We start from the raw sequence: 15,111 nt of genomic DNA on the forward strand, positions 1-15,111 counted from the left end.
GAAGAACACTCAAGCACAGCTGACAGTTACTATTCACTTGGCGTCGTGCAATATGCACTAGGCGACTTTTCTTCAGCTCTTCAGTCTGCGCAGCGTGCTCTTGATGTCAGGCTTAAGCTGTTTGGAGAAGAACACTCAAGCACAGCTGACAGCTATTTTTCACTCGGGGTCACACAACTTGAACTAGGCGTCTTTCCGTCAGCTCTTCGGTCTACGCAGCGCGCACTGGAAATCAGGCTTAAAATGTTTGGAGAAGAACACTCAAGCACAGCGGACAGTTACCATTCACTTGGGATAGTACAACGTAAACAAGGCGACTTTACCACAGCTCTCCAGTCTACAGAGCGTGCGCTTGTTATCAGACTCAAACTGTTTGGGGAAGAACACTCAAGCACAGCTGACAGTTACCAATCACTCGGGGTCACGCAACATGCACTAGGCGACTTTTCCACAGCGCTTCTGACTAAACAGCGTGCACTTGATATCAGGCTTAAAGTGTTTGGGGAAAAACACCCAAGCACAGCTAACAGTTACCGTTCACTTAGGCGCACACAGCGTAAACAAGGTGACTTTTTGTCAGCCTTTCAGTCTAAATAGCTGAAAGTCATCGTTTACTCTAACTATACGCCGGGCCAGCAGAGCGCTTGAACCGGTACTCTTGGTAAAACTTTTTGCTGTTTTATCTGATGGAGCTCAAACTTTGCACAATGATAGAGCCTTTTATCCCAAAGAATCGTGCGATTTTTGTTTTCTGAATGTAACAGTTTTTGGCGAGAAAATGACGTTACAGAGCTGAAGACAAATTGGCATTACCCCGTTATGGCACAAAAAGTACATGATTCTCAAAGACCTCGCTGAGATAATGTGAATTGCGAAAAAATTATTGAAAAAACTCAATCCGTCTTGCAAATATAAAGTTTGGGAATTTGAATTTGCCGCCATTTTGTTACTAGTTTTAGAACATTTACAAAATCGTAGTTAATTCTAGATTTTTCTTGATTTCGGTTTTCGGGATGCGTTTGTTTATATATATATCTAACCGATTTTCCAAAAACATGCCCGCTATTTTGGTGCTAAGTCTTTAACACGGTTTTCATAAATTCAGACATATATTGGCACAGAATGTCCTAAACTGCACAGGGAATTCCCTAGTTTGACTCTAAATGCTTAAGAAAGATCGACAGAAATTAGACACGCTCGTTTCTCGACCTTTCTGGGTCATGCAGTCTTGTTCTCTTGAAATATATGTCTGGATTTATGAAAACGGTGTTAAAGACTGAATCAAGTGTTTTTTGATTTATTATTTTTTTTTTTTTCATTTTTTTTCTGCTTTCGCTATGACAGCAGCTTGTTAATCTTACCTAGCATGAAATGTAGAAACTCCTTGCCCCATGTTTCATTTATTTAGGTATTTTTTTCATTATTTATCGACCCCCCCCCCCCTCCCAACCCCGTTTTCAATTTGGGTTAAGTTTAGCTCAGGCTACACTCGTCTGAATTCAGTCCGCGCGGTGACTCTGACAAGGAGCGAGCGATTAGCGTTCTGTATTTGCTGTCTAAAGGAAGTCTGCCCGAGGACATCGTTAAGTCCAATGAAAGCCCAAGTCTAACGATTTGCTAGTAAGCGTCGTCCATTATCGTACGTGAGGCGGGCCTGAGGAGATGTGTAAACTGTACGGGTCACATTTAGTCCCGTAACAGGAGGCCGTTTGCCCTGTAGCAATAATGTTTTGCTTGCTTTAGACAGCAAAACTCTTTAGCCACATCGATTTAGGGCTCAGACGTGCAATGGACTAGACATTTCTAGCTGCTGTTGGCGTCATTTGCTCTGAACTTTGATGTAGGGGACATTGCTATTTGCGAGCAAAACATGGCCACGAGGAGAGAGAAGAACGTGAGTTCAAGCGCTGATCGTGAGTAGAATTTCCTCGTTTTATCAATTTTAGGCGTTCTCGGCTTACAGTAGCTAACTATCAGAACTGTCTGTGATTCGCTAGCGCGGAAGAAATTTATTTGCGTGGCTTCCGGGCGATAATTGACGTAACGACAACATGTTGAGTGTTCGCTTACTGCTAACTATGGCCTAGTTTGTTTGAGGTTCAATCGATTCTCGATGTAGGAAGCTCTTGTTCAGTCCATTTAGGACGATGCAGGCCTTAAGAAAGCGATAGATTAGCTCTGCGCCGCGGTTTTGTTATCTGTACGTTCGTGTTGATTTAGACTCCAATTTCATGTTGAAAGCACTCTTAATTAAATTGTACAATTCATGATTCAACGAAAAGACGGCGAATTTAGTCTTCCTGGCCTCAAAAGGCATACAGGAGAGTTATTTGCTGTTATTTGAGCTACGATAAGCCTCGTGGAAGGCTAGCTCTAGGACAAAATTGTATCAAGGTTATCATTGACAAGTAAAATTTTCTGACTATGTTTTTGCGAATCCGGTCAGATATATATATAGATAGATAGATATAGATATAAAGTTAAAAAATTGTGAGGACGGACAACTTCTGACGTAAAAAAGATGAAAAATTTTAATAAAAAACGTTTCGGTCAGAGACCTTCTTCAGTTATTACAACTTTTGAATAAAAACGAGCTTTAAATAAGATTAAGGTGCTAGTGATTACGTAATTACAAGTGACAATTAATAAAAGTACAAAATCACGTGAAAGATCAAAAAGTGGTGTTAATTAACAAAGAACAAAAAACAAAATCAACAAAGCGCAAAAATATTGAATAAGTCAAAAACAAACTATTATGAAAATAATCGTTTTTTATTAAATTTTTGAATCTCCTTTACGTCAGAAGTTGTCTGTACTCACAATTTTTTAACTTTAAATATATATATACATATATAACTAACTGCAGACAGTACTGTTTCGGCCTTCTGGGCCTCATCAGTGCAGTGCTGAAGACTGGGATGGAGGCTAAGCTTAAAAAGCCGCCCCAAATACTACACATGTGGTAGTATCTAAGCCATTACCAGAGTGCTCAAACTGGCGAGCTAGTGAGCATGCGCAATTGCAACAGTAACGACTCATCCCAGTAGGGTGCTCAAACTGGACATGAAAGCAGAGCTTTGTATGCCAGCGAGCTATATCTAACTGCAGACAGTACTGTTTCGGCCTTCTGGGCCTCATCAGTGCAGTGCTGAAGACTGGGATGGAGGCTAAGCTTAAAAAGCCGCCCCAAATACTACACATGTGGTAGTATCTAAGCCATTACCAGAGTGCTCAAACTAGCGAGCTAGTGAGCATGCGCAATTGCAACAGTAACGACTCATCCCAGTAGAGTGCTCAAACTGGACATGAAAGCAGAGCTTTGTATGCCAGCGAGCTATATATATATATATATATATATATATATATATATTTATATATATATATATAAAACGGTTATAAAATGCCTCAAGCCAACAAAGAATGCCACTGCGTCAGGAGGATCAATGAAGATTCACAGTCCAAGCCTCACCGCAAAAATGAATTTAAAAACGTTTGATAAAGCAAGGACGGACAACTTCTGACGGTAAAAAAAGTTAAAAAGTTAAAAATTTAATAGAAAAACGTTTCGGTCTTAGACCTTCATCAGTTACCTGATCTTCATCAGTTAACTGATGAAGGTCTAAGACCGAAACGTTTTTCTATTAAATTTTTAACTTTTTAACTTTTTTTACCGTCAGAAGTTGTCCGTCCTTGCTTTATCAAACGTTTATATATATATATATATATATATATATATATATATATATATTGGAAATAGAAAAAAAACTACACTTTCATCCCGACAAGCCTGTTTCGTGATCGCTCACTCTTCAGGGGATTTTAATGATAAGAATATTCAAAACCATCGGCTAAATACTATAAAAGTTACATAATTACTGCTGCAGGAAATTTAAATGTTTAAATGTTTAGTTGTTACGTAGTAACGCTTTGTTTCTGTGGCGGCAAGACCATACAAGTTCGTTAACGAAAAAATCCCCTGAAGAGTGAGCGATCACGAAACAGGCTTGTCGGGATGAAAGTGTATTTTTTTTCTATTTTCAATATATATGTTGCGCTCTACTTTAATGTATCCAGCATTGTACTACGGAAAAATCGAAACACAGACTTCCTAAATATATATATATATGTATATATTTAAAGTTAAAAAATTGTGAAGACAACTTCTGACGTAAAAAAGATTAAAAAATTTAATAAAAAACGTTTCAGTCAGAGACCTTCAGTTATTACAACTTTTGAATAAAAACGAGCTTTAAATAAGATTAAGGTGCTAGTGATTACGTAATTACAAGTGACAATTAATAGAAGTACAAAATCACGTGAAAGAGCAGAAAGTGGTGTTAATTAACAAAGAACAAAAAACAAAATCAACAAAGCGCAAAAATATTGAATAAGTCAAAAGCAAACTATTATGAAAATAATCGGCAGAGTCTGAGAGATAAGAGCTAAAAACTAAAAGACCAAACTGGCTAAAACAAATAAAATAACCGAAGAGGCAACGCGGCAAGCATTGGAAAAATTAAAACCCTCCCCTACATATGACTAAAAACATCAACTGTAACAAAACCCCAAAACGAGGCCTTTGGAGCCTGAAAGGGCAATTTAGCAACAAAATCCCTGGAGGGGCCCTTCAATAATATTAATCATAATAAGATCCCTTGACAGGGCCTTTGAGTCTAATCAACACCTAAAAGGCTGACAAAATCCAAGAAAAGGGCCTTTGAACGATCAATCAATAACGTACAATATAGGAGAGGATTTAATTAATTATAACAAATTCTATTTTTCGAATGAAATTCCTTTCTTTTATTTGAGCCATGGGGTGCCAAAGAGAACAGCTGAGCACTCCAATAAGCCTCTTTTGTAATTAGAAGCCTATCGATCTCCTCAGAGTTGTTTGGGATCAGTACCTGATCAATACATTGGAACGAAAAGTCATCTAGAGTGTGTGGGATTTTGTTAAAATGTATTGCTACTTCACAAGTTGTTTTGTTTGTGAGCATAGCAGACTTATGATTACGAAACCTAATTCTAAAATCGGTAGTGGTAGATCCCACGTATTGTAAGCGACATTTCTTGCAAGAAGCCAAATAAATTACATTTTTTGAATCACAAGAAAGCCTGGAATGAATGGTGTATTTTTTGCCCGTCTGAAAACTAAGAAATGATTTGGATTCAACAAAGAAATTTCGACACAGGTCGCATCTATTCCTATCACATTTGAAGCAACCATTGTTTTGATGAAATATTTGTCCCTCTTCGACAGTTTTGAAACGAGGTGGTGCTAATAATTCTTTGAGATTTTTTGATCGACGAAAAGATGGTATGATAGAACTTCGAGGGAAAAGTTCTTTTAATTTCGGGTTGGATTGTAGAATGAACAAATGCTTTCTGATGATGTTGCCTACGTCGGGTAGATTTGGATTAAATGTAATCACAAATGGAAATAATTTCTTCGTTTCCTTTCCACGAGTCTTAAGTAAATCATTTCTAGGAATGGCGGAGGCTTTGGAGAATTGATCAGAAACTAATTTAGAGGGATAACCCTGGTTAACAAGGTACCTTTTGTACTCAGCTGTTCTCTCGGCGAGAAAAATTTCATCCGAGCAATTTCTTTTTAATCTTGTGGCTACTCCAAAAGGAATAGCCTTGAAAACATGTTTAGGATGGCAGCTAGAAGGTGGAAGATATAGGTGGCTGTCTGTAGGTTTGGAATAGACATCTGTCTTAATAAACCCATCGATAAGATGTAAAGTAAGATCCAGTACGTGAAGCTCACGCTCAGAAAAAACTAACTCAAATTTAATGGTAGGATAAAGAGAATTAATGTAATCCGTAAATTGATGTAGGGCAGGAAGGCCTTGCTGCCAAAGATCAAAAACATCGTCTCGATAGCGCCACCATAAGGACGGCTTTATCGGACCAGAAAACTTAGCTTTGAGATCAGTTTCGCCCATGGCTAGGTCGGCATAACTGCAAGCATTCTTTGGACTCATAGCTGTGCCATGGATTTGAAGAAAGAAATTTTCCTTAAAAACAGAATGGTTACTTTTCAAACAAATTTTTACAGCTTCTAAAATACAAGTCGTGGATGGAAATTTGTTTTCTCTAGCATTCAAAGCCTTCCTCACTGCAGTGAGGCCGAGTTTGTTATCGATGTTAGGAAACATTGAAACCACGTCTCACGAGACCAGTAAGGTGCCAGTTGGAAAGGGGCCGCTTGTATTTAGATCTTCTATTTTGTTAAGCAGATCGGTGGTGTCCTTACTAAACGATGGTAATTTTCGGGCAAGTGGTTGTAAATAGAATTCTGTAAAGGCCGATAAGTTTTCAATTGCCGTGCCGCAACAAGATGTAATAAGTCTGAGCGGGTTGCCCGTTTTGTGCGTTTTGATATTTCCAAAGGAAACTCCTGGTCTCGCTTCTTTATTTAAAACCCACTTAGCTACTTCGGGAGAAATCTCACCCTTTCCTAGCCATTTAGAACACCAACTCTCTACTAAAGCCAAATGCTTAGAGGTAGGATCCGATTGCAAAGATTTATAATGTAACCGGTTGTTGAGCTGACCAAACATTTTTTCCTCACGCTCTTTCTCATCAATTAATACAAATCGAGAGCCTTTGTCTTGTATACGAATCACTACATTAGAATTTTTAAGTTCTTCAAGCGCCACCCGTTCTTTTTTAGAAAGGTTATCTCTAGCTTGTCTAATGTTCTCAGGATTAATAAGATCACGTCGTACATTAGCTAAAAATAGTTTAAGTTCTGGATACCTTGACATTGGAGGTTTCCATTTCCTATCCTTTGGAAACCGAGGTAAGTGGCTAGGGACTGCCAAGTTGTCATCGGGATTGCTATCAATGAAAAAAGCTGCAGTTCGTAGTCGGGCTTCAAAAACTTCCAAGTCGTCATACACGCTTTGCCAATTGATGTCCTTAGGCGTTGGACAAAACGATGGTCCTTTCCTCAGTAAGTTGACCTGATTTGCATCTATGGACGCGCTCGAAAGGTTAACAGGGTCCAACTGGTGTAGTTGGTCCAAATTGACCGGGTTAGGCAATCGGCGTTTTTGGCGGAAATGCTGACGTTTCCTTAAGAGCCTGCCCCACTTGTTGTAGCGTCGACTTCGTCTGGTTGTAGGTGGATTATCCGTTACGGTGACGTTGGGTAAATCCAATTCAGGATCAAGAGGAATAGTTTGTGTTTTGTTCTTTGTTAATTAACACCACTTTTTGCTCTTTCACGTGATTTTGTACTTCTATTAATTGTCACTTGTAATTACGTAATCACTAGCACCTTAATCTTATTTAAAGCTCGTTTTTATTCAAAAGTTGTAATAACTGAAGAAGGTCTCTGACTGAAACGTTTTTTATTAAATTTTTTAATCTTTTTTACGTCAGAAGTTGTCCGTCCTCACAATTTTTTAACTTTCTACGTTCGTTTATGCTGCGAGGTTTGGACTGGGAATCTTTACTGATCCTCCTGACGCTGTGACACCTTTGTTGGCCTGAGAGTTCTGGTAACGATTTTATATATATATATATATATATATATATATATATATATATATAGTTATATATATATATATATATATATATATAGTTATATATATATATATATATATATAGTTATATATATATATATATATATATATATATATATAGTTATATATATATATATATATATATATATATATATATATATATATATATAGTTAAGTGTAAGATGAGGCGTCATGAAGCAAACTTCTAACTGTTCCGGCTTTTAAGCCATGGGGAGCCAAAGAGAACAGTTGAGCACTCCAATAAGCCTCTTTCGTAATTAAAAACCTATCGATCTCGTCTGAGTCATTAGGGGCCTGCACCTGATCAATGCATTGGAATTCAAAATCATCCAAGGAGTGTGGAATTTTATTGAAATGTACTGCTACCTCACAAGTGGTTTTGTTTGTGAGCATAGCATAAAAGAAAAGAATTTCACTCCAAAAACAGAATTTGTTATAATTAACTTTCTCTTGTGTAAATATGCGTTCGCGCCATAAGGCAGTTCAAAGGCCCTTCCTTGGATTTTGTCAGCTTTTTGGGTGTTAGGTATGCTCAAAGGCCCTGCCTGGGATCTTATTACAGCTTATTGTTTAAGGGCCCCTCCAGGGACTTTGTTGTTTGTCAACCCTTTAATGCTCCAAAGGCCTCGATTTGGGATTTTGTTATTAACCTTGTCCAGCGTAAACGTAGGTTTCTTCTGCTCATCTTTGCAAACTATTTTTCCCGTTATATTTACCGCATTGCAAGAGTCCGTTTTATCTATTTTAACTCTTTTAGTTTTTAGGTTGAATTTAACCTAGTTCTGCAATTATCACGCTCTATAATGTAATTTATGCACAGTATTGTATTCTTTTCGTTTGGTCTATTAATTATCACCCTGTATGACGCAATTTATAGTACAGCATTGTATTTCTCGTTTTGCATTTTCTTCCTGTATTGTATTAATCACGATGTATTAATAGCACAATATTGTATTTTTCATTTCGTTACGTAATCTCCCACACTGTAACCGTATTTAAACTTAGTTTTCGTCCTTTTTCTCTTGTAACTGATGAAGGTCTAAGACCGAAACGTTTTTCTATTAAATTTTTAACTTTTAAACTTTTTTTACCGTCAGAAGTTGTCCGTCCTTGCTTTATCAAACGTTTATATATATATATATATATATATATATATATATATATATATATAAAGTGTAAAATTTGATTTTCGTAGAACAGTGCTCAATACATCAGAGTAGAGCGAAGTATATAATGTGGGAGGAATTTTTCTTTAAGGCAAAGGTTACATCTTTTGCTTGAGCTGTTATACGGCGAGTGTGAGGAGAGAATGCGCCAGGAAATAAAGTGTTCGATGTCATTGTCTTTGAGGGTCCAGATGTGCTTGCTTGCTGTGAAAAAATTCCTTATCATCTGCCAACCCGAGCTATCAACACTTAACAAACGTAATGAACTCGTATCATCTTGCCGCCACAGAAACAAAGCCCTCCTACGAAACAACTAACCCGTTAAATTTCGCGCTGCATATATTATGTAAATTATATTGTATATAAACGGTGGTAAAGATTATTCTTATTAAATCCCCTGATGAGTGGGCAACCACGAAACAGGCTTGTAGGGTTGAACTTGTAGTTTATTTGTGTTTTTCCTCCCACATTATATATATATATATGTCTGGATTTATGAAAACCGTGCTAATTTCAACACAACCACCCTGACACTTTTCCAAGAAAATACCCAGGCTTTTTCACTCGATCAACCACAGACACTCTGTCAACACACAGCCTACTCACCCACCTTGCTTGTGTCTGGCTGGCTGGCTGGCTGCCAGCCCCTAAGACTGCAGGGCATTGCCGGCCAAGGCTGTCCTGCCAAGAAAATGAGCAGTTTCAACTGAGGAATGTGCCTCTCTCTGTGACCCACCCCACCCCCCTGGGGTTAGCTCCTGGCAGCCCCGCTTGGTATCAGCGGGTAGCCAGGTCCCAGGGCTATCTTCCCCCACCCTCCTTGACGGAAGCCCCCCTGGCTTTTCAAGCACCGCAAAGGCCTCCCTGCCGGCTATCGCCGGCAGGCAGGCGCGAAAGTTTTGCCCCAAATTTGACACGGTTTTCATAAATTCAGACATATATTGGCGAGGAATACCCGGGAAATGCCCCCAGCATGCACCTGCCGGCTGGAAGTGATTCCCATGACTGGTCTGGGGCCACAGCAGCTAAACTGGAGCCTCCCCTAAATCATTCTGCCCCAATTATATATATATATATATATAAATATATATATATATATATATATATATATATATATATATATATATATACCTACCTGCAGTTTTGAAAAAGGGGTCTGTTAATTGTGCTGTGAAGTTATTTTTGTTGGTAAACTTTTCAAACCAGTTTGACTTGATTAATAGTCTTTTGGATTTTTTTGTTTTCATTTTCAATTTGAGTTTGGTTTTTCTAGATGAAGGTAGGGGCTGTGGATCATAAACATGCCACACTGTCAAAATCAAACTGGTTTGTTACAAAGTTGAAGCCAAAGGTAAATTTTGTAAGCACAACGGGGTTGCTATAATGTACTGATCTTACCTCTCCAAGCCCACGGGCGGGTCAGCCCTACATGGGCTCAGACAGTGACTTAATCTGAGTGCAAAAGGACATGTTGTTTTACAGAAAATGCATGATCTGGAAACATAGAGCCATTGCAATTGCACTTTTCCTTGAAGTTTTGAAAAACGCATACCTAATTTTACTCCGCGAGCTGTGCTGAAATCGATCGATTTCAGCTTAGCGTAGCACATTATTTTCCAGCGGGGGCTCCGTTACCGGAAAGTCTGGAGACATCTTCAGGAGTGTGGCTAATTGTGGATACCTCTTTGGGGTCCCTGGCCCTTAATCCAGGGGGGTGGGGTCGGTTTGAACTTGTGTCCATAGTCTCAAGTCAGTCTGACGGCTGGGTATGTGCTTAGCTGTCCGACGTGACACAATCCTTAAAGTGCACGGAATGTCCCAAAGCTGAGTGGGTTTATTGCCTTGGCAGAAGGTTCCATTATTGTCGTGAGGGGGGGGGGGGCTGATATGTGCGGAGTGGTACCTGACCCCCGGGGGGAGGGGGAGATTTCAAGGCACTTTAGTTTGCTGTCATTAAGTTATGCTTGCAAAGAGCTTTTATCTGATATGATGACAGTTAAGCCTGAATTCATCCACAGGTGGCCCAGAGATTCTAGTGTCCTTTCCTTTTTGCACTAGATGAAGTGTGGAGTGCGGAACTTGGTAAACACTGCTTGCATGACTCTATTAGGCACCAGCTGTTATTGGGCTGTTCGGACCTGGTTTTCAAAACATCAGGTATATATCGTCAATGTATCAGTGGCTAGAGCAGAAATTGCTTGTAATAAGCTCTTGATGGATTACCGAGAGGCTGTTTCGCATGCTAAAATATGACCTTTTAATGAAAAAAGAGGAAAAACCAGACTGATGATAGGTTGCAGAGGCATGACTTTTACACTGAAAAGAATCGGTGAATTTTGACAAGATAGAGCAGAAAAAGCTGGTAATAAGCTCTCGATCGATTACCGAGATGCTGTTTTGCAGGGCAAAATATGACCTTTTAGTGAAGAAAGAGGCAAACCCAGAATGATGATAGGTTGCAGAGGCGTGACTTTTACACCGAAAAGAGTTGGTGAATTTTCACAAGAGATAACTATCGTCAATGTATCAGTGGCTAGAGCAAAAATTGCTTGTAATAGGCTCTTGATCTATTATCGAAAGGTTGTTTCGCATGGTAAAATATGACCTTTCACTAAAAAAGAGGAATATTTAAGATAATGGCAAGACTTGGCTAAGTGTATATTAATAGTAGTGTTTATGAGAAGTATTGGAGTATTTTTGGCCTTTTCGTTGTGCTAGTTAGTGCTATAAGCCATTTATTAGTCGTTATTATTGACATTGCGTCTATTCTTTTCCTTATTGTAGACATGGATGTGTTTCCAGAGTTTTTTGGATAATAATACCATGCTTTGTTTGCTTTGGAATGTTTTTGGTATAAAAATGAATTTTTGTTTTCTGTACATTGTGGTATTTCTTTTTCTTTTTTGCTTTTGCTGCATTGTCACTGAAAACATTATTTTTCTGCTGTACTGGTATTTTTAATATTCTTATAACGATAAGCCATGCATATATATAGAACAGAAGAACAGCTACTCCTTAAATCGGGAATATTGATATTAGGACCACAGAAACGACTAACCTCTTGGGGGTTGTACTTGACAGTAAGCTAAAATTTGACGATCTTGTATCGAGTATTTGCCTTACTTAAGTGAGTGCTCAAATAAACGCCCTTAATAGACTGAAAAACATTTTACCACTTAAAACCAAGGAATCGTTATATCGTTCGTTCATACGACCTAATTTTTATTACTGCCACCAAGTTTGGCACCATTGCGGGAAAAGAAACACTACAAAAATCGAAAAAGTCGACGAAAGGGCGTTGAGATATGTCTATAATGATAAACATGCATCCTATCAGTATCTCTTGGACAGGATAAGACTACCCTCCATGGAATCTCGAAGAATTCAAGACATGTTATTGACAATACATAATAGCATATCGAACAAAGCACCACGGGCAATTAGGAACCTTATTACTTTACGCTCATTTAAGTACAATCTCCAGCGCCAAGAATATGTTTTATCCTTACCTAAAGTTAACACTACCATATATGGACTCAAGTCATTGAGATATTTTGGAGCCAAGAAATGGAATGAACTATCAAATGTCATTAGAATTAAAGTAGGCACCAATGAAATAGTGAACAGAATTAGATCGCTAAATTTCGGGGATTAGTAAATTTGTGACATTAGTTTTAATAGTATTTTGACTGCGGCGGTAATATTGTAATAATAGTTTTGAATAGTTTTAATCAGTATTTAATTTGTGATTGTCACCTGATGAATTGTGATATTATCGTTGTTTAGTTGTTAGGTTCTCATTAGTTATTAGGTGGAACACCTGTAAACTAGCTCTCAAGCTAAGCGTATATCCACGTTAAATAAAGCATTCATTCATTCATTCATTCATATCCTGCATACCAGGTGTAAACGGGGAGGGAATAAGGGGTATCCTTTCCCACGCAACGCTTATGCAGCGCTTTCTCTATTATCACTTGTATTTTCTTGGTATATATGCCAAGTGAATACAAGTGGGATATTCCAATGTATACCAAGAGAAAGCGTTACATAGCTAGTTTATATTTCACCCCCAAGTTAATTTAGAGGGCTAGGAAGTCAAATCAGCCAATCAGATTGCTTCATTGCTGGCACAATATTCTTTAAGTATTGGACCGGGCAGTGTCCAGGATGATCCCGCACGATTACTGTTAAAGATTTTTGTTAGTGTTAATGGCGTTTCTGAAAGAACTTGCTTTGATCACACGAGACACTCCTTTTATTTTGTTTCCAACTCTCTTTCCCTTCTGTTTTGTTTAACATCAGGCGCGAGTATGCGACTAGTCGGCTTCCGGTCAGAATTGTGCGTTTGAAGTTTGCAATGTCTCCCCAGTTTGTGATCGTGGCATTTTTCTGAACATTTTCAGTTGCGTAATAAATCACCTCTTAACCAAGCTTGCAATTCTTGTTGACTAATTACTTGTAAGTAATTTATGGACGTCCGGCCCATTACCCCCCGGGCATTCTACATAAAAGTCAAAGTAAATTTATGGCCACACATTGTTTAAAGAGTTGCGGTTTGTTTGACAGTATCACATCTGACAACGTCTTCAGATGTTGAGTCTTGTCAGTGTGCTTGTATAGACACCGCGGAAATACGTTTTTTGGGGCGCGATACAGTATTTTGCTGGTCAGCGGTACACCTTAACAAAACTACAAAATGCCTGCAACTTTTACAGGGTTTTCGTAGCGAGTCTTATCGACAGTCAAAAAGATACAAAACTTAGAGCGCACACTGTAAACTTAGCTTTTAAACTCCGCTCATTTGTTGGATAGTTCTCAGTTAATATTATATATTATGCCAAAGCCAAACTGAACTTGCACACGGTGTGAAATTGTCAGTGTGCTCGTATACGACATATCCAGTCAAAAGGAGCCCTTACCCATTTTTCACCGAGATCCGATCGGTTTTGTAATAAATTTCAAACATTTTCAGTTTCTGGTTATTTTGGGGAAAAAACTTAACAATACAACAATCTACATTTTTTTGTTCCTGTTTATTTTGTGAACTCCGATAAACTCCTCATCCGAGCTATCTCACTACATTCAATACACTTTTTCAGCTAGAACTGTGACATCATATCTCAAGGACGCAAATCTGACCTCGCTTTCTCGAAGGTGTAGGCTCCGACGAGTTATCAGGTCACGAATTTCGTCGTCTTGCTTGCTAGATCGATTGTTCAATGATCGTAGGTTGTCAAGCCTGTTCTTACATTTGTCACACTCTTGACAAGTATCAACCCTAAACTTTCTAAAACTTAGAACGTCTTTCAGTTCCCTGTTAAATATATTTCTAAAAGTTGAAAAACTAATTACAGGTCCACTATTTTTGTTTTTTAAGCTGGTTGTCGTTAAATTAGGGTGTTCACGGACGAATTTAGACCACATTTGGCGCATCGAAATGTTAGAATCAAAATACTTCTTGCACCTACTTCTTGCTCTCCGATAGTGTGATTCTGTAGCCTCGTAAGATAATATGAAGTCCATGACAGCATCTCTCGCTTCGGGTGGAAGTTTCCGATGAGTCTCCTGCCCCCTTTTATCTGGTTCTATGAACGACCCGTCTTGGTCGATCTTTTTAAGCAAAACTTCAATTTTGCTCTTAGAAATGCCGTATACTTTCCGGAACGCAGTCTTGCAAACTTTTCCGAGCGATGGTACATGATACGAAATTCTCCGTACGCCACTGAATGTCAGTTTCAATTCCATGAGCTTTGACAAAAGGTAGTTCTGTTCATTATAACAATTCTGGTATAGCAAGTTTCTTTGCCGTCGTGCAATGCTTCTAATATTGTATAAGCCTTCTTTTAAGAGACAGCCACTGTCGCAGCATGTGAATTCCAACTGGTACAAGTCTTTAAAAGTTCCATTTTTACGTCTTGTCCACGCTTTTTTCTTTGGCAGGTAGACCCTTTTTAACTTGTTAGAGTTCAATTTTCTTCTCCCTCTTTCCACTGAACTTGCAACGGGATGACCTTCCTTAAAATGTTGCCATGGTTTTGCCGCATCAAATTTGTACACAAGTAAGTGGAAATCAATATCATCTGTGCCTCTGCGCTCTGCATTTACTTGATGGGTAGGACGCAACATGTTAAAAATCAATCTATAGGCACTCTAAGGTCTGTCTAAACACACAAGTCAGGTATATGATTGAGCTAATCTCTATACCCGACCGAACGGACTTTACGTCGACAAAAGCTACTGAAGTTACGTTTACGCCCGAAGTTATTACGCGCGCACTGTCGCGCGCGCGCTCTTACAGTTATGCGTTTTGGATAGCGTAGCTAGGGCTTTCCACAAGTTGCTCAAGATTTCCCAAAAAGTTTCCCGCGATTTCTATAAATGTT

The 15,111-nt window shown here is 38.7% G+C and overlaps 1 protein-coding gene across 1 annotated transcript in view; it reads left to right on the plus strand.

The window, feature by feature from the left end:
• The window catches only part of LOC145485681 (uncharacterized), a 79,019-nt gene that overhangs the window by 19,657 nt on the left and 44,251 nt on the right, over positions 1-15,111 (plus strand).

This window comes from Orbicella franksi, chromosome 4 (genome assembly GCF_964199315.1).
Source record: "Orbicella franksi chromosome 4, jaOrbFran1.1, whole genome shotgun sequence".
Classification (NCBI taxonomy): domain Eukaryota; kingdom Metazoa; phylum Cnidaria; class Anthozoa; order Scleractinia; family Merulinidae; genus Orbicella; species Orbicella franksi.